Genomic DNA, 19,784 nt, shown 5'->3' with positions numbered 1-19,784 from the left:
TGACGTCGCACCACACAATCTTAGAAAACAGTGCACGTAAATCTCAAGGAAAGGCGATGACTTCGACGTGTAGAGTGCAGGGTAATGCTATTTATTTCCTTCACAACGAAAGACGTACAGCAGAACCTTTTAAGTAAAGACGCAACAATTATCTATCCCGCGAAAGATCTTGTATCATCTTATATATGTGCTAGAGCACGGAACAAACATCAGCAAGAACATACGCACCGGAGTTTCAAGTACAAAACAGCAGATTTGACAAAACAAAAGACCGCGCTCAGGCCGGCATACTTTGGACGGATTTCGAGGTGAGAGCGCCGACTAACTGCGGTGGTAAGGGCAAGTAATGTGTTGAAAATTATGTCGCCGCGGGTGTGGTTCCCCAGTCCATCTACACGTTTCAAGGCAACACATTTGAAGCGAAGAACGACGACCACGATAGCAGAAACCCATGCGTTGTACTTCCTATGTGCCTCCGTGCCTCTGAGGGCAGGCGCCACTAATCGTTACGACGTACCAAACAAATACGAATGGTCCCGCAACAACGTGGGCCTATTCCTACCCAAAAGGCACCGTACACAAGGCCCCAGTGAGCCCGAGGGCCGGCTTCAGCGGAGTTTGGCTTGCCGAGGCTAGCAGAATCAGGTGACGCTCCTTCCTAGTATTTTTTCCTTCCTCCATGCTCTTAAAGCCCGTCAATTTTCCAAAAGTAGCGCCACTCCTAGATCTTTTTGCAACCCGGCTCTCCATGGCGTTTCCTCCTCGACGCCTTTTTTCGCCCCAGCCTCCTCCTCTAACCCATCGGCCAATCTGTATCACGTGGAAGCATGCGTCGCGGTTTTGACGAGCACATAATTGCATTTCTCCGCTCTTTCAGCGCATGCGCGAAAAGCAATAGTTGCGAGAAAGAAATGTGGGGACTTTTGGTGCTTAAAATTTCTCTTCGCCTAGGTACTACAGGAAAGAAAGTTAGCTCCGTTCGTCCCTAGCCGAGCTGGCAGAACAATCGACAGAATGCGTGGCCGGCAAGGCGAAGAAGCCGTGTTCAAGGTGAGTTTGTTGCCATTTTGTTGTGACGGTAGCATATTACATTTTTATAGTCGCAGGGCAATACGTTTGGATGTGAGTTGTCTTCTCGGATGGCTTTAGTGGCAAAGCATTACATCGTGCCGATGCATTGTTCATTACTGTCGTTGAGCAAGGTCAGCATACCCCACACTTCTGGAGATTCGCGGGAACGGAAACAGTTTATGAATTCGACTGCCGTGCCTATGCGAGTTTGTTGCTTTTTTTGCGGCAGTCGCTAATTAAATTCTGATAGTCCCTGGGGGATACGTTTGGACGTGAGGCGTCTTCTCGGTTGACTTTAATGGCAAAGCATTACGTCGTGCCGATGCATTAGTTCTTGATGTAAATGAGCATACAACACACTTGGAGATTCGTGGGAATGGAATATTTTGTACTCTGTATGTGAAAGTACTAAAACTTGCGTCGCCATGCAATCTGAGCCTTAGATCGTTGTGAGAGCAGTACAGCCGCACTGACAAAACACTACGCCCTGCGTATGAATACGGAACAAATTTATGCTAAAGAAAAATGGTCGTCATGCAATTTCGTATCAGTAGACCCTTGTGAAATTTGTACAGTAACACTGATATTGGCTACGTGGCGCAGATTCGTAGCGATTCTGAGGTGCTTGTGCGCAAGGGTAATAAATGAAGAAGCGCGTGAAGAAGCGCGTCCCGGCTGTTACGATGTCTAGCTCATATACGGGCCTGGTAACCTATGTGCAGTCAGTAAAAAAACACTATTTGTGCAAGTATCCAGACTCCTGTAAAAAAAATGCAATTCAGTGATGATCGACCCTCTGGAGGTGGATTCGCACCTATGTAAGCACAGCCGGCTCATCAGTCACAAAGTAGGAGCTGATGAGAACTTTTTAATGCTCATTATACGACATTGATAGCGATTAAATTGTGGTCAGCCAGTGACAAACGTATTGCACTAAACAGTGAGATTTCTTCTTAATACGCAATGCTTATGTGGCGAACACGAGAGCAAAAGGTGAAAACAACGTTTTCATACAAGGCAAGCCATCCATGCAGTGGAAAGTTCTCTTCGGCTCCTACTTTGTGACTGATGAGCCGACTGAGCTTACATAGGTGCGGATCAATCTCCAGAGGGTCATCACTGAATTGCATTTTTTTTTACAGGAGCGTGGACGCCTGCATAAATAGTGTTTTTTGACTGACTGGACATAGGTTACGAGGTTTTTATCAATTTTAAATCACCCGCACAGGCGCACGTTATCCTCTTCATTTAGTAAAGAGAGGTAAACACCGAAAAAATGATGCAGCTCAAATAGCTTGAACATGCATGCGTTTTCTATGCGCAGTGACGGACAAGATCGCTCGAGCGTTGCAGAATACCGTTTGCCTAAAGTCAGCTTCGCCGTAGGCCAACAGTGTCACGCAATCAAACATGCGGAGTGTATGGCGGCAAAGTATACCAAGAGTGGAAAGCGGCCACTGTCGGAGGATATAGTGTGATATACGTGCGCACCTGCCGTCACGTCTCCTGTCGCAGTACAAGCACGGAGACGCCGAACAAGTGTACTGGCAGGCCTTCAGAGCTACTTCGCACGCGGTTGTAGGGATCTGAACCCTTGTTTCGCCCACATAGAGCGCCCCGTATATGAGCTAGACATCACAACAACCGGGGTTAGTAATACGCGCTCCTTCATTAAATACCCTTCCGCACAAGCAGCTGATGATGATGATGATGAAAAACTTTATTTATCCCTCTTTAAAGGGAAGGGGGCAATGGAATAGAGGGTGGGGGGAGGAACTACTTGAAGTAGGCCTCCTTTATCCTCTCAGCCCACTCCAGGATGGCCTCCTGAAGTTCGGGCCTGGAGCTGCGCAAGGCAGCCTCCCACTGCTCCTCACTAGATATTAATTGCTTGAGGAAAGGGGGAAGGGGGTGCTTAGGGCACCCCCACATGATGTGGCTTAAGTCTGCTCTGGGAGAGACACAGAATTTACAAGAGGGAGAAAGGTAAATGGCGGGATGAATGCAGTGGAGGAGGTAAGGGGACGGAAAGGTGCGAGTCTGCAGCTGTCGCCACAGAACTTCACACCTGCGCGGGGATTTGCCCATGAGTGGCGGAAAGGTTAAGCGGTCTAATCGGTAGTGTGTGCAGATTTCGTGGTAAGTAATAAGTCGATCCCGCGCTGTAAACGGCGCCTCCTCCGTGGCGAGGTCCGACGCATCTGATGCCTGAGCCCGGACTGTAAATCCTCGGGCACTGGCATGAGCCGCCTCGTTTCCGGCAAGGCCCGCATGCGCGGGAGTCCAGATTAATGCCACAGTTTGATTGAAAGGATGAACCAAGAGAAGAGAGAAAGCTGGCTTAGAGACCCTACCCGCTCCGAAGTTATGTATGGCTGCTTTGGAGTCACTAACGATAACTGATGAATTTGGAATTGTGAGGGCCAGGGCTATGGCCGCTTCCTCCGCCTCCTCCGAGGAAGAGCCAGGAATGGAGGCGGCCGCAGCGACCTGCCCGTGAGAGTTAATGACTGATATTGCGTAATGATTTCTGTTCGCATATTCGGCGGCATCAACATAGAGCACGTCTTTAGAGGTGGAGAATTGTTTTTGGAGAGCCTTTGCTCGCTGCCTCCTGCGCTGTTTGTGATGCACAGGGTGCATGTCTTTAGGAAGTGGGGGGATGCAGAGGTTCTCGTGTATGTGATGTGGAATGGTGTATTTAGTCTTGATGATGGGTGCCGGAGTGATAGAAAGAGTTTGTAGAATGTGTCGACCTGTTGCGGTGTTAGACAGTCTGCTATATTGGGATGTGAGGTGGGCTTCTGTGAGTTCAGAAAGTGTGTTGAAAGTTCCAGTAAGCATTAGCCTTTCAGTGGAGGTACGTATGGGGACCCCGAGAGCGAATTTATATATTTTGCGTAAAAGAGTGTCGATCTTATCTGATTCTGATTTAAGGAAATGTAGATATGGTGTTGCGAATGTAATTTTACTGTATGTATGTATAAGTTCGGCCTCCTTTAGTCCGCCATGTTTATTGGAGACTCGCCCTAGAAGACGCAGGGTGTGATCGACTGTGGTCTGGAGTGTATGTAGGGTATATGTGTTGAGCCGGTTGCTTTGAATGTGTAAACCGAGCACCCGGAGCCTGTCCACTCTAGTAACGGGGATGTGGTTTAGGATTACCTCTATGCTAGACATGTGTTTTCCGGTCCCCCGGTGGGATGGCAGAAGTAGCAGCTCGGATTTTTGAGGGGAGCATGTGAGATTCATAGCCCCGGCATGAGCCACGACGGGGCTGCTGCGGCCTGTAGAGTGTCTTGAATCTCTCCGTCGGAGCCGCCAGTCGTCCAAAGAGTAATGTCATCGGCGTAGAGTGAAAACTTGAGATCGGGAATAGACCGCAATGCTTGCGCCATCGGCATCATAGAAAGATTAAAAAGAAAAGGGGACAGCACTGAGCCTTGGGGCGTGCCGTAGCTACCTAAAGCGTATGAAAGGGATTGCTCTGTGCCTATGTGTATCGTTGCGGTACGGTTGGATAAAAAGGTACATATGTAGTCATATGTCTTTCCGCCAACCCCAATGAGATTAAGCTCTCGGAGGATGGCGGAATGTGAAACGTTATTGAAGGCTCCGTGGAGGTCCAGACTGAGAATTGCTTGCGTATCTAGACTGCTATTTGGTGTAGTGATGTCATGCTTCATTCGAAGCATGATATCTTGGCATGAAAGAGATTTTCGAAAACCTACCATTTCAGATGGATAAAGATTGTTGTCCTCCATGTATTTACTGAGTCGGTTGAGGATTACGTGTTCGAATGTTTTACCTAGACAAGAGGTTAGTGATATAGGCCTGAGATTAGAAGTGTTGAGGGGTTTGTTTGGCTTAGGGATAAAAATTACCCTGGCATCTTTCCACGAACTAGGGAAGGTGCCAGTGTCAAAGCAGTGATTGAAGTACGCCGTGATGGCTGTGACAGAGTTGTCGTCTAGATTTCGGAGTATTTTATTGTTAATAAGGTCGGGGCCTGGTGCTGACATTGTGCGCAGGGTGGCGAGGGCATGGCGAACCTCTGCTTCCGTGATAGCGGCGCTAAGTAAGTCATTGGGTTCGCCAGTATATTTTGGCATGTCATACTTCTGAGCGGGAGGCAGATGTTTATGGCGGAGGTCGTCGAAGAATCCGTTGAGATTGTTTTTGTGTGCATGTAGCAGTTTGTTTATGCTATGGTTGTGGTGTGTACGCGATGTGGTAGGATCTAATAAGTGTCGCAAGAGTTGCCATGTGCGCTTGTTATCGAGGTTGTCATGCATGCTTTCACATACCTGGCCCCACTGCTGGCAGGCCAGTTGTGTGGCGTACTCCTGGATCTGGAGGTCTAATTTGGCAATTCTGAGTCTTAGTTTTCGGTTGAACCGTTGCCTCTTCCACCGTTTGAGAAGAGACTGTTTGGCTTCCCACATGTGTAGAAGCTTGGAATCAACCGTAGTGAGAGCGGTTTCGGGGGGCAGAGCGGTAGTGTGCGTCTGGGCGTCTGCGTGTAGTTGCTGAACCCATTCTGAAATGTCTTGAATGTTTGTGGGAGCTGATATCCGGCGGGCCTCTCGAAAATTGTCCCAATTGGTAAGGCTGAGGCGTTTGGGTGCAAAGGGTTTGTGTTTGAATTGTAGTGTGATGGTAATGATGTAATGGTCGCTGCCGAGGTTAACTTGTGAGTTGTGCCATGTGACGTGTTGGATTCTGTGTGTAAGCGTAAGATCGGGGGAGGTGTCCTTAGCTACGCTATTGCCTAGCCTGGTTGGTGCATCGATGTCGTTATGTAATGTGAGTCTGTGGTCTTGTATGTGGATCCATAGGGCTCTGCCCTTAGGAGTAGAAACAGAGTGACCCCACAAATGGTTGGGTGCGTTGAAATCTCCAAGAATTAGGAGGGGGTGGTGGGTGGCAGCGGCAATAGCTTGAGCGAAAAGGGAGTCAAAGCGGTGATGTTTGTCTTGTGGACGACTATAGATATTGAGAATGTAAAGGCCAGGTGCATAATTTTTGCGAGGAATAATTTCTAGAAAATCGTGCTCTATATCGACGCTGTCGAATTGGGAGTGATTGGCAGTGAGGTGCTTTTGTATAAGAATTGCCGTATCGGGCCGGGAGACCTTGTTGTTCTGATAGACATTATAACCTGGGAAGCTGATTAGTCCGTGAGTTTCCTGAAGCGCAATGACAGCTGGGAGATTAGAAGAGGAGGCTAGAAACTGCTGGAGGTGTGCTTTCTTTTTTCGAAACCCCCTACAGTTCCACTGCCACACTTCAAACTCGGAGCGGGTCGGACTATTGGCCATTGTTAAGCGGAGCTGGTGGGGAGGCGGATCGAGCACGTGCAACTATGTTAGGATGATTCGCGGTGACTCCAGCTATCCAACTTGTAGTTTGTTGGATGTGTGCTTGTACGAATTCAATGAATTTGTCGAGCTTTTCATTCCTGGCTGTGTTCTCTGTATTGATTTTTTCAATTGCAGTGAGTATATTATGAAATTTAGTCTCCAAAGCGGTTAATCTGTCGTTATAATTTAAGATTGTCTCGTCTAGGGTGTCCTCTGATCGCGGAGTGCTCGGAGTTTTACGTTTGCTGGGGGGAGGGTGAGGCGGTTCCCGTTCAGTGGAGGGGCTAGTGTCCATGGGGCGGTGTGAAGAGGTTTCAGGTAGGGCTGATGAATGATGAGTCGAAAGGGTCGTGTTAGAGAGAGGGGCTTCAGAGGTTGAAGTAGAGGGGTGACGAGATTGGAGTTCTAATTTTAGTCTTTGAATTTCGGCTTTTAGAATTGTATTTTCTTCAAGGAGGGATTCATTATTAGCACTCTGGTTTGAGGAGCAGCTGGAAGAGGCTACCTTAGCCCAGCTTACCTGGGGTGGGTTGCGCGAGGAGTTGGCGAGAGTAGGGCTTGATGATAGAGCTGGCCAGGCGACGTCTTGGGTTGCATAGCCAGGCCCGCGGTCCTTGCTTTTGCTCCGACTTCTTCGCCGGCTTGAGTCGCGAGTGCGGTCGAGACTGGGAGTTCGGTTGGTGGGTGAAGTGTCTTGTTTGTGCCTGGGACGTGTAGGACGCGGTTTGAACCTTTGTTTGCACAGTGAGGAGCCGGTTTGATGGTTTCCGTTGCACACAACACATATCGGGTCACATTCGTGATCCATGGGTGCGTCTTTCATTCCACACTTGGGGCAGAGTGTGTCGGTGGCATTAGTGCAGACGTCCTGGCGATGACCAATCCCGCGGCATCGGGTGCAGGCTTCTACCTTCTGCCTGAAGGGGCGGCATCGAAGTGAACAGCCGTCGTAGTTGACGTAGAAAGGGATGATTTCGCCTTGGAATATGACCATGATGGTTTCAGTATTGCCCAGGCGTCGTGCACCCCCAATAATCAATGTTGGGTTGCATCTGCGGAGGGTTGAGGCGATGTCATCTTCTGAGTAATCTGGGGGCAAGTGAATGCATCCTCTGCAGGTATCGATGGGATCGGCCACATGGGTGGCGACTTCGTAAGGGTTACCATTGAATTGCAGACTCTGGATGTTGTGGTAGAGATCTGCACGTCCCATGTCTGGTGTGCTGATTAGAACGGTATTGTTGATGGGGAGCCCCGCAGCTTTGAGGATGACTTGTCTGAGGATGCATGCATGGATTCCAGCGCAGTTGAGGCCCCCACGAACTCTTAGGATGATTTTATAATCGCTGCGCGGCAGCGGCGGGGGCTTCGGTTCTGCTCTTGATTGAGTCCTATGAGCCACTGTGGGGTATGCTGGTGGCGAAGGATGCTGACGCTGTTTCGACAGGTTATTGTGGATCTCGCGCCAGGTGCGCGCGCCATCGCGCTCCGTTCCTGCGCCCATGCTAGGCTGAGCTAGGCCCAGCAGCGAGACGGTCAGCCGAGAGCCCTAAAAAGGGCTGCGGGTCGCGTAAGGGACGTCGGAGTTGCTAAAGGAACTGTCAAGAAGTGCCGATAACACTCACATAGGTCCAGGCAGGAAATCAGGCTCTTGAAGCGATTGGGTAGGCACAAAAAGGAAAAATGCAGGAGCCGAGGCAACATGCGACCGCTCGCACCGTCGTCGTCTTTCCCAAGCAGCTGAGAATCGCTACGAATCGGCATCACGTACCCAATATCACTGTTACTGTACAGCTTTCACAACGGTCTACTGTTATATGAAATTGCATGACGACCATTGTTCTTTAGCATACATTTCTTCCGTATCTATCAGCCGGGCGTAGTGTTTTGCCAGTGTGTCTGTACAGCTCTCACAATGATATACGGCTCAGATTGCATGGCGACGCAAGTTTTATTACTTTCACATACAGAGTACAAAATGTTCCATTCCCACGAATCTCCAAGTGTATTGTATGCTCAGTTACATTAAGAACTAATGCATCGGCATGGCAGTTGAATGCATAAACTGTTTCCGCTCCCGAGGTTCCCCTGAAGTGTGTGGCATGCTCAACGAAACTAATGAAGAATGCATCGGCACCACGTAATGCTTTGCCATTAAAGTCATCCGAGAAAATGCCTCACGTCCAAACGTATACCCCTCCGACTATCAGAATTTAATATTGTAACGTAGGTTGAAGACGGAATCTTGCAAAATGGACCCTTCGCTTTAATGACGGGTCAGAAGAAGAGCATGCAGCTTACGCGCTTCGTCGTCTTTCATGGCGCCGGCCTTCGCGCGCGCCGTCCCGCGGTGCGGGAGCCTCACATCATTGTGTCAATTGCTCCCTATGCGAAAAGCGACCGTCTCGGTCGCATGATAAAGTTTAGCGACGACAAGAAATGGAGCTCCTCAGGTGCATCACGGCGTTCACGTACACGCATAGTATGGCTTCATGCGCACTACATGAACGACTTCAGCTCGAGGATGACGACGGGGCGAACCGGGGTCAGAACTGCAGGGGACGACTTCGTAGGTCACGTCACTGAGGCGGCGTGTAACCTTGTAGGGACCAAAATACCGGCGGAGCAACTTTTCCGAGAGTCCACGGCGACGAATGGGCGTCCAGACCCACACGAAGGCGCCGGTATTGTAATGGACATCGCGTCAGCCCTGATTGTATCGAAGGGTGTCGGTATGCTGTTGGCTCCGCATACGATGCCGAGCAAGCTGGCGTGCTACTTCGGCTCTTTCTACGAACTCTTCTACGTGTTCGCTGGTCGGGCTATTATCAGCCAGAGGTAGCATGGCGTACACTGTGTAGTCTCCTGTACAGCAGTGTTATACGCGAAGGTCACATAGGGTAAAATCTTGTCCCACGTCGTGTGCTCTACGTCGATATACATGGAGAGCATGTCGCCAGCGTTCTGTTCAGACGTTCCGTTAACGCATTGGTTTGGGGATGATACGCAGTGCTTTTGCGGTGAGAGCAATGCGTCAGCTGGGGAACGTCCTGCATAAATTCGGCTGTAAATGCTGTACCGCGGTCAGTGATGACAAACGACGGTGCACCATGTCGTAGGACGATGGGGCGTACAAAGAACCTGGCCACATCATACGAGTTTGCTTGCGGAATAGCTTCGGTTTCGGCGTATCGGGTTAAGTAGTCGGTAGCGACGACTACCCATTTCTTGCGCGATGAGGTCACTGGGAATGGCCCAAGTAGATCAATTCCTATTTGTTGGAACGGTGCTTGAGGAGGGTCCACAGGATGGAGAAAGCCAGTCGATTTACTGGTGGTTTCTTGCGGCGCTGACAATCGCGGCAGGTCTTCACGTACCGTTTCACAGAAGAATAAAGCGGGGCCAGTAATACTTCTGTCGTATCTTGCTAATGTCTTAGCAAATCCCAGGTGTCCCGCGCATGGCTCATCATGGCAGGCTTGCAAAATGTCTTGGCGTAGCGCCGACGGCACGACAAGGAGGTGCGTATTGGGACCGCCTCCACAGTTTTTCCTGTAAAGGACGTTGTTGTGCAAGTAGTACGATGATAAGCCGCGCACGAGCGAGCGTGGTAAAACACCTTCAACTCCTTGAAGATGTTCGATCAGCGGCAGCAGCTCAGGGTCAGCGCACTGGTGCTCAGCCATCTTCATGGCGTTCATAACGCCGACAAATGGCAAGTCGTGGTCACTGTCCGATGACATCGTAGGGAGTGGTGCACGTGACAAACAGTCAGCGTCGCTGTGCTTCCTCCCAGATCGGTAGACAACTGTAATGTCGTACTCTTGTAAGCGCAGGCTCCAATGGACTAGTCTGCCTGAAGGATCCTTGAGGTTGACAAGCCAGCACAGGGCGTGGTGATCGCTGACACCCTTAAAGGGTCTACCGTACAAGTAGGGTCGGAATTCACAAATTGCCCACACAACCGCTTGCATTCTTTTTCAGTGGTTGAGCAGTTTTTCTCAGCCTTGGTGAGACTGCGGCTTGCATAAGCAATGGGGCCTTCCGCACCAGCTTGCCACTCCCACACCGAGCGCCGCCTACAAGCCCAGTACGAAGTCCGGTCTAACTGACTCCTGTTCACGTACGGACAAGCCGTCGACTTTAAGGACTGCCACCTGAGCACGAGCCTCTACCCAGTCGATTCGGAAGGATGAGTACATCAGTTCCGTCTTCTTCCTCAACGGCACCGACCACGGTCGTCCTTAACCAGCCACGAATCCCCACACCCTTCCATGGGGACACCTCCGAGGATCTTGAGGACTGGCTCGATCACTTTGAGCGTGTCTCAGAATTCGATGGCTGGACTCCAGTGCGCAAGCTACGCAACGCCTACTTTGCCCTCGAGGACTATGCGCGGACATGGTTTGAGAACCGTGAGGTGGCCTTATTGACGTGGGACGAATTCCCACGCCAGCTGATCAGCACATACGCCAGCCTCGATCGCAAGGAGCGAGCTGAATTTTCAATTCAGGCGAAAGTACAGAGGCCGAACAAAAGCGTCGCAATGATTGTCGAAGATATGTGCCGACTTTTCCGACTCGCGGATACATCGATGCCGGAAGAAAAGAAGGTCAGGAGCGTGATGCGCGGTGTAGAGCAAGAGTTATTCGGTGGCCTAATACGCAACCCACCAAAGACCGTTGCAGAGTTTCTCGCGGAAGCCATATCAATGGAAAAGGCACTGCAGCAACGAACAAGTCAGTACAACCGCGACGTGCCGACCCCATCGCGTGACGCTATACCCTTGGACAGTACTGACGCCTTGCGGGAGCTCATTAGGCTTGTTCTTCGAGAACAACTCCAAAAGCTTCAGGTGGCTCCGGCATCGGTACCGCGACTCGCTCTGGCTGAGGTCGTCCGGGAAGAAATCAGGCAGGCAGTACAAGTCCCGGAGCACAGCGAGACACCACAGTACGAGGTACGGCGGCCACAGCCTCGCATGTCGTATGCGGAAGCTGCGCTAAGTTCGTTGTCTCCGACTTTTCACGATGCGCGAGACGTCCCGGACTATTATGGTGTGCGCGCCGTTGAACAAGCAACTGGCGACTTCAGGACTCACCGCACGCCATTCATGACTGAAACACGACCACCCCGCAAGAGCGACGTGTGGCGCACTGCAGACCGGAGGCCCTTGTGTCTTCATTGCGGTGAAGCCGATCACCTCTTCAGGGCGTGTCCTTACCGGCGGGTTGGGCTCCGTAGATTTTCACTGAATGCACCGTGCCCGCGCAAAGGTGAACGCCCCCTGGATATTGAAGCCTACCTCGCTGACGCCAGGAGCTTGTTTGGCCCACAATTCCGTGACCCCCGGTCATCATCACCTGCCCGATACAGGTCTACGAGCCCCGTCTTCACGCCGAGCGCATCAAGGCGTCGCTCACCCAGCCCTGCTTCCCGAGAAAACTGAGTCCAGCGAACTGAGGAGGTGAGGTCGCTGACGTTGCGAACGCTAAAGATCCTCCGCTACGACCACCGCGAAATGACGTAATTGAGATGCACAGAAAGCAGTGTAGTTCGGTGTCAGTATCTTGCGACGTACCAGTTAGCATACATGACCACGAAGTCACGGCGTTAATCGACAAGGGTGCGGACACGTCTGTTGTAAACCAGAATCTCGCTCGTATACTGAACACAGTTACGACGCAATGGACCGGAACTCAGATTCGTACTGCAGGAGGGCACCTCATAACTACAATGGGCCGGTGCACAGCACGAGTCAACATTCGGGGCTTCACGTGCATCGGCGAGTTCGTCATTCTTCCTGCATGTTCAAAGGACCTTATACTCGGCATGGATTTCCTTCAGGCGAACGGTGCCATCATTGACCTGGAAGAGTCCAGAGTCAGCTTCGCTACTACGGAAGCGATAGCCAACAGTAATGACAACGACCGTGACATTGCGCTTCGCGTAGCTGACGTTCACGTCACGTTTCTACCCAAGAGCAGCGTGCGTACCCTTGTCCGATGCGACATGGAAGACGACGCCGAAGGAATTGCTGAGGCAAACATCCCCCTCCTTTACGAGCGCCACATTTGCATAGCCAGAGGGCTTCTTCAGGTGCAAAACAAATGTTCAGTTGTTTTGCTAACAAACTTCAGCAACGAGTATCGGCATGTACCGCGAGGTACGACAATCGCATTTATTCACGAAATCAGTAATGTTACTGACATGGGTACATTGAAAATCGTATCATTTCAGCAATCTGAGTTACCCAGCACCTCCACCAGAAAAATGTAACGTACATTGAAGACGGAATCTTACAAAATGGACACTTCGCTTTAATGGCGGGCCAGAAGAAGAGCGTGCAGCTTACGCGCTTCGTCGTTTTTTATGGCGCCGGCCTTCGCGCGCGCCGTCCCGCGGTACGGGAGCCCCACATCATTGTGTCAATATGCTACCGCCACAAAAAGAAAAGAAAGAAAGAGAAGCAACAACCTCGCATTGGCACGGAAGTCGAATTCATAAACTGTTTCCGTTCCCGCGAATCTCCTAAAGTGTGCGGTATGCTGACCTTGCTCAACGACACTAATGAACAATGCATCGGCACGATGTAATGCTTTGCCACTAAAGTAATCCGAGAAGATACCTGACTTCGAAACGTAGCCCCCTGGGCCTATAAAAATTTCATACGCTACCGTCGCAACAAAATAGCAGCAAACTCACCTCGGACACGGCTTTTTCGCCTTGCCGGCCACGCATTCTGTCTTGCAGCTCAATAGGGACAAATGGAGCTAACAACTTTCTTCCCCGTAGTACCTAGGCGAAGAGAAATCTCAAGGACCGAAAGTCCCCACAATATCTCCCTCCCAACCACTGCTCCTCGCGTATGCGCCCAATGAGCGGAGAGATCTAATTATGATGTGCTCGGGCGCTTTTGTATATTTTTTTCTTTCCAGCGCGCTCCATCCGCCATTACCGGCCCAGTACGATAAAAGTACGTGCAGACGGATTGATCGCGGGAGGACGCGAGATCAAATCACGGCCGGGTCGGCCGCATTTCGGTGGGAGCGATATGCAAAGACGCCGGTGTCGCGTGCATAAGGAGAATGTTAAAGAAATCCAGCTGGTCAAAATTACTCCGGAGTCCCCCATTGCGGCGTGCCTCATAACCAGATCGTGGTTTCGGCTCCTAAAACGCTAGAATCAATTTTCTTTCTGTCTTGTGTGCTTTGAGCGTTCCAGTTAAAGCAACACTGCTTCCATGTGAAAACTTACGACGCAAAAGAATACAGACGTGCGTAGTAAAGAGATATAGAAGTAGCACTTCAAGAAAAGTGTCACTGGTGCTAATGAGGGAGGGGGCATGATAAACATTTTTGGAACCTCTGTCCAGTTGTCCCATCAAGTTCGTTCTTGCAGTCAAATTCCGCCCACTTGCACTGTAATAAATAAATAAATAAATAAATAAATAAATAAATAAATAAATAAATAAATAAATAAATATTTCTTGGGCTGGCACGTTGTTCAAATTATGAATACTGCAGAGGTGTGGAAACGATTTTCATGGCTGCGATGACCCGTGCATGAGCTACACACATCTGTAAAAGGCACGGAACTGAAGCGACCCTGTTGATAGGTATTTCTGGCCCCAGACAGCTGGATTTTCTCACGCGCCGGCTCAACAAAATTGTCCTGCATGTACCTAAATGAACGTACGAAACAACGTACACATACCTCCACGCAGTCGAAACCTGACACTGAGGTAATTACGCGCGTGTTTGAGCACACCGTTTGCATGCGTCGTGTTACAGCAACATGAATTCTCAACATGCGAAGCGCTTTACACACCAAAGAATGGTTTTTTTATCTATTTTTATTTCGCAATTTCAACACGACATTATAAAGGACAGTTATAAACTAAAAAACTGCTCCGCATGCCTCGAACGAACTTTTCCGCGGATTTCCTCCGGTAGCGCGTTAGCCGCGGTCTGCTATGGCAGGGCCAGCATAGACGGCGCCGAGAGCGGGAGTGAAGCAGAGGAGGAGGGAAGTGGTTTTCGCTACTTTTAGAGAGTGAGGGGTTTTAGGCACCCTACGCGTCGTCCGTTCACCAAAGCCCTGCATGAACGGAGGTCTGTCGGCGGCGGCTGCTGCGAATCAATCCAACGCGTCGCCCACGCTCTGCCCGTCGCGATCTCCCGAGTAGCTAGGCAGTCGCTTGAAACGTGCCCTACGGGACAGGTTGTCTGCGCAAGCCAATATATCGCGAAATGATAACCCGTACAGAGCTGCAATCAAATTTTCCAATATGGAGTATCGTAATCGGCACTGAATTTTTTGACTGCAGTCTAACAGTATTTTTTTGAATCAGTCTAACAGCAGCCTAGCAGCAGCAAACAGCCCGAGCAGTCGTGCAGTCATCGCACGGGTCGTTGTCGTCGTCGGCTTCGAACTGCTACCGAAAAGACGAGGCGCATCTGCTTCATTACATTGGCTCCGGGTGTGAAACTGTGCCATCCGGGCGACTCAGGGAGCAAACAAGATGAGGGGGTCGTAATGTAGCTTCAGCTGGCGACAGATACACTGTCTCGACACCTCGACAACGAAGGTCCGGCGATGGTGTGACGGGCTCAAGCATATTGTTCGCTGATGAGGTGGCGGCATCTACAGGCAAATAAGGGAACTAGCAGGGAAGGTGGGCGCTACCGGATGATTGTCACGTCGTGTTTTCTGATGTCCCTTATCCTCGCTGGTCAGCAAACGAGCCCGCCGGCCACAATCTGCCGCAAATCGGGCGACTTCTCAAATTGTAGTGCACTCAGATGCGTCAGGTTGGCAGGGCAGGATAACCTCCAGTGCACGCGAAGGCTCATTTCCATACGAGAGCAAAAAGGCGAAATACCAGTGGTCGCTTGCGCCGCGCTTGCGTCCCAATTAGTGTGGTCAGACGCGACGTAGATCCTCAACATGTCGCCAAGTGTTAGGTTGAACCGCTACGTGAGTCTGTTCGTTTGCGGGTGATAGGCGGTCAATTTCCGGTGAATGGTCTTCCAGTCACTAGGGAGCGACCATATTCCTCCTAAAAAATGACGCGACCCATATCGCTGAATAGTTCTCGAGAACCACCATGGCGAAGGACGAAGTTACGAAGAATGAACATTGCAACGTCGTGCGCGGTCGCCGCGGGAACGGCCGCGGTCTCCGCCTAGAGAGTGTGGCATGGTCCGCAACCACAATAATCTAGCAGTTTCCACATCCACTGCATGGAAATAGACCGTGATGTCGACGCCGACACGGTGGAACGGTCGAGTATGACACGGTAGCGGCTGTAGTGCACGAGAATAGTTTACAGCACAGGACGGTGCTGCAAGCTACCTTGCAATTCCCGCTCAGGTCGTTGCCGTCATCTTCGAACTGCGACCGGAAACACGAGGCGCACCTGCATCATTACAACATATACAGGGAGTTTCCGCGAAAACATTCAAAAATTTTTAGAGGTTGCTTATGTCATACAGCAAAATTCTAGTTTTTGAGCTCGTCTACTCGAAGAGGCGGACATTACTTGCGCAAAAAATCGAAATACAAAATCGACAATAAAACAAAAATTCACTGAACATTTTAACAAATTGCCTTATGGTCTACATTTGAATTTGCAAATACTAGCCGTGAAGTTAGCATGGCGGGTACACTTGAGAACAAATTCTCAGGATGACACCCGTTTCGAGATAATTCCCGAACTTTGCGGAGGAATGCATTGGCCTTCAAGTTACTTTCTTAACAACACGTCGTTGTATGGACTGAAGCACAAAACTAAATGTAACGCCAATGCATTTCTTCGCAAAGTTCGCAAAATGAAATATCCAAAATGGTGTCATCCACAGAAATCATACAAATTGGATCCGTCTTGCAAACTCTACGGGTAGAATTTGTAAATTGCAATATGGTCCAATACGCAACTAGTTAAAAACTTAATTAGCGAATTTTCAAAATTATTTCACTATGCATTCCAATTTTTTTCAAAGTAATAAATCCTCTTTGAGTAGACCAGTTCATGAACTAAAATTTCGTTATCTGCGACAGCCAACCTTTAAAAATTTTTGTAAATGTTATCGGAAATACCCGGCATATATTGTCACGTAATAGTGACGCTGAAGGACAATGTAGCAAAACCTATGTATCGGACAACTAACTCTTTATTCGGCAAATCATGCCCCTAAAGCACAAAGCATAGCGCAAGTGGCAACCACTGTCGGAGATCATCAAAAATCTGATCAGTGGGCCAAGCGAGTCGGCTTTTATTCACCAGTCGTCGAATGTTTCAGAATAATTGCTGGCACCCGCGTTTCTTCGAGATGTAGTAAGAGACAGTAGGGCTAGGTTATGGTGTCAGCTACCTTCTTTATTCCGAACCCCCTGGCACTTCGTCGTCTTTGTTGAGACCCTCTCTAGCATCTTTACAACGGCCAGGAACACATCCCCCCCAGCCCCTCTGAAGACTCACCCCTCCTGGGATGTTACATAAAGACGTTTCCAATGGTTGAAACTCGAGCACGCGGTCATTAGTGACCTAACGAACTCTCTTGAGAACAACATCTTTTTGCAGTGCAGATTGCACCATACGATACAGTACCATGTACACCTGCTCCGTACCCGGAAGACCTTTTCTGGCGACTACTAAATTGTTCAGCTGCATGCGAGGTGTCCGCATTTTGTGGCGGTGGTTGAAATATCTCTTATATATTCGCGGTATCGTTCGTATGCTTCCGGAATTATCTGCTTTTCGCGCAATTACAGGTGATCAGCAATACCAAGCTGTTCATCAGCGGGGAGCACCAGTGCCTTTCCAAGTGCTGCGAAATACGGGCCTGTGCTCGCAGTGTGTGACCAATTGTGATGAGATACAGCGGCCTCCAAGCAGCACTGCCATCCGCCGTTGAAGCTTGTATATACGGAAATAAAGTGTATCAACTCTTGTATGATTCTTTCAGCCTTGCCATTTCCAGCAGGATGGTAGGGCGCGCGGCATCGGAAAACAACTCCTACACATAATGGTAAATGGTCTGATAACACTACTTTAGTATTCCTAAGCATACTGTCAGCTCAAACGGGCAATCAAACTACTTTCGTCTTCCCGGTCGCACAGCCTCTACTCTAGTGCACTGATCGATCGCAGCTAGCAATGACTGTTTTGCTTACTCCTGTAGCATTTTTCTTGAGCTCTGCAAAATCCACCTTGATGACTTCAAGCAATGTCAGAATGCTGAGGTAGGACAATCTCGTATGTTCGCTGAAGCCACTTCTTTGTGGATTTGACATTGATGGCAAGTCTGGACATATCGCTGGACGTCATGTTTCATGTGTTTCCACACAAAACGCTACAAAATGTTTCTTCAAGTTTGCCAGACCCTGTCATGGCCGCCAGAGTCATGATACTGTTCCGAAATTCGAGGCACCATTTTTTGCGGGACTACACACTTTCCATCGTGGAACTCCAATTGAATAGTAGTCGTAACGTAATCACGTAGTACCTAACGTCAAAGAATGTAAAAAAAAAATTCGAGCGCACGTTGAAAGCATGCCATGTCACGGGATAGAACTTCCGAACAAATTTAACGAGCCCTTCCTAAATGCTGAGTGGACCAGTAGGTAAATGATTAGGGGCACTGGCTACACATCGCATCTTATATTTCTAAAACATGAATAGGAGTGCCATTGCTGCTAACACAGAAATATTAATTAACAACTTGCTTCAGAAACTGCAGAAACGGTGTACATGCAGGGATAATGAGCTAGAAGTACAGATGCTCAAAGCAGTCACTACATTTATTTGCAAGCTCCTTTGTCAGATCTGCAGCTTGGTACTTCTTATTAGTATTTTTTCCCAACTAAGCAACAATTGCAAAGTTTTCATTTATCTACAAAATTGTTGCACTTCATTAACGACGTAAATAATTACCAACCCTTCATGTAAGGACAAATGTATCGAAAAGTGCAGAACAAGCAATTATTCTCCGAAGAATACATTCTTTAGCGCCAACAACACTTTCATTGCAAAAAAATACGGTTTTCACTATAAGAATGCTTCTAAACAGGTCTTATCAACAAATAACGAGGAAACGAAAATATGAGGACACCTGAGCACTTCGTATGGGTTGTGAATAAGAAAGCTATAATGAGCAATTGAACGCCATTGTTTGGTCCAACGAGCTGTGAACTCTTCACCATCAAGACAGCACGTTGAGATACTCGGCGTGTTTTGAGTTGGCCTTCGCGATGCTCATTTAGAACGCAGGGTAGAGCTTGCGGCTAACGCACGGATAACACAGGCTTCAGAGAGAGAGGCTGACGTGGTGTCGCGGCTGTGCCCTTTTTGCTCACGCATGACCTGTCGCGCGAGTGGGGCAGCAAAATCGCCACCCATGTGTTCTCTTTGGACCACTTTGCATCTTCGAAGCCCGCTCTTGACGTGGTGTGGCAGCCAATGGGAAATTGTGGGCCGTTTCCATCCTACGGAAGACAGACGCGGGCATTTTAGCTCAATGAGCCACCTCACCCTTTTGCATAAAAATAAGATCGAAGGTCCCGTAAATAGGGTGCCCCACAGGGTTCCAACTATGGTACTTTCTTATTCTTGATATGTATAAATGAGAATAATACCACGATCTCAATGGCATCGATAATTGTATATGCGGACGACACAAATGTATTGTTCTCTATAAAAAAACGAATGCTTGGTGATGGAGTCTTCCCTTTTGGATTCAGGCGAATGAAATGCCTACACATATGAAATGAACGAAGTACTTCATTTTCCAGCCGCGCAATCAACCCATTAAACGTAGCATTCGGTAGCGGTACAATTGGACTGATTTCTAAACATAGCTTTCTCAGTGCCCGGCTCCAGGAAAACCTAAACAGGCCTCTCCTCGTAGATAGTATAGTATTTAATGTCTCACCGTCAACTGCAATTATTCGTAGCTCAACACGGTTGCTGCCCTTGTGGCTAAAAACAGTTATATTACCCCCTTATACACTCCCGTCTTCATTACTGCGTACTAGTTTGGGAAACTACAACACTAACGTGTCAACTTTACTTGAATTACCAAAAAATGTATTGGTTTATTGAAAATGTAATATACCTAAGCCTTACAGCCTATAGTTTGTTCTCTCAAGATCCGATACTGCGTACTTAAAACGTAATGAGGTAAAAAATGCAAAATTTCTATATTTCAACCAATAGAAACTCAACCAGGCACGTTTTACTCCGCAGTTATCTTTGAGAAAAGCAGAGCTAACACATACGACAAACCATGTTCCTGAAAAGAAAGAAATCTGCAGGAATCATGGCATTGAAAGGCTAGATAACCAAAT

Source organism: Dermacentor andersoni, chromosome 7 (genome assembly GCF_023375885.2).
Source record: "Dermacentor andersoni chromosome 7, qqDerAnde1_hic_scaffold, whole genome shotgun sequence".
Lineage (NCBI taxonomy): Eukaryota > Metazoa > Arthropoda > Arachnida > Ixodida > Ixodidae > Dermacentor > Dermacentor andersoni.
Note: the sequence above shows the minus strand (reverse complement) of the source record.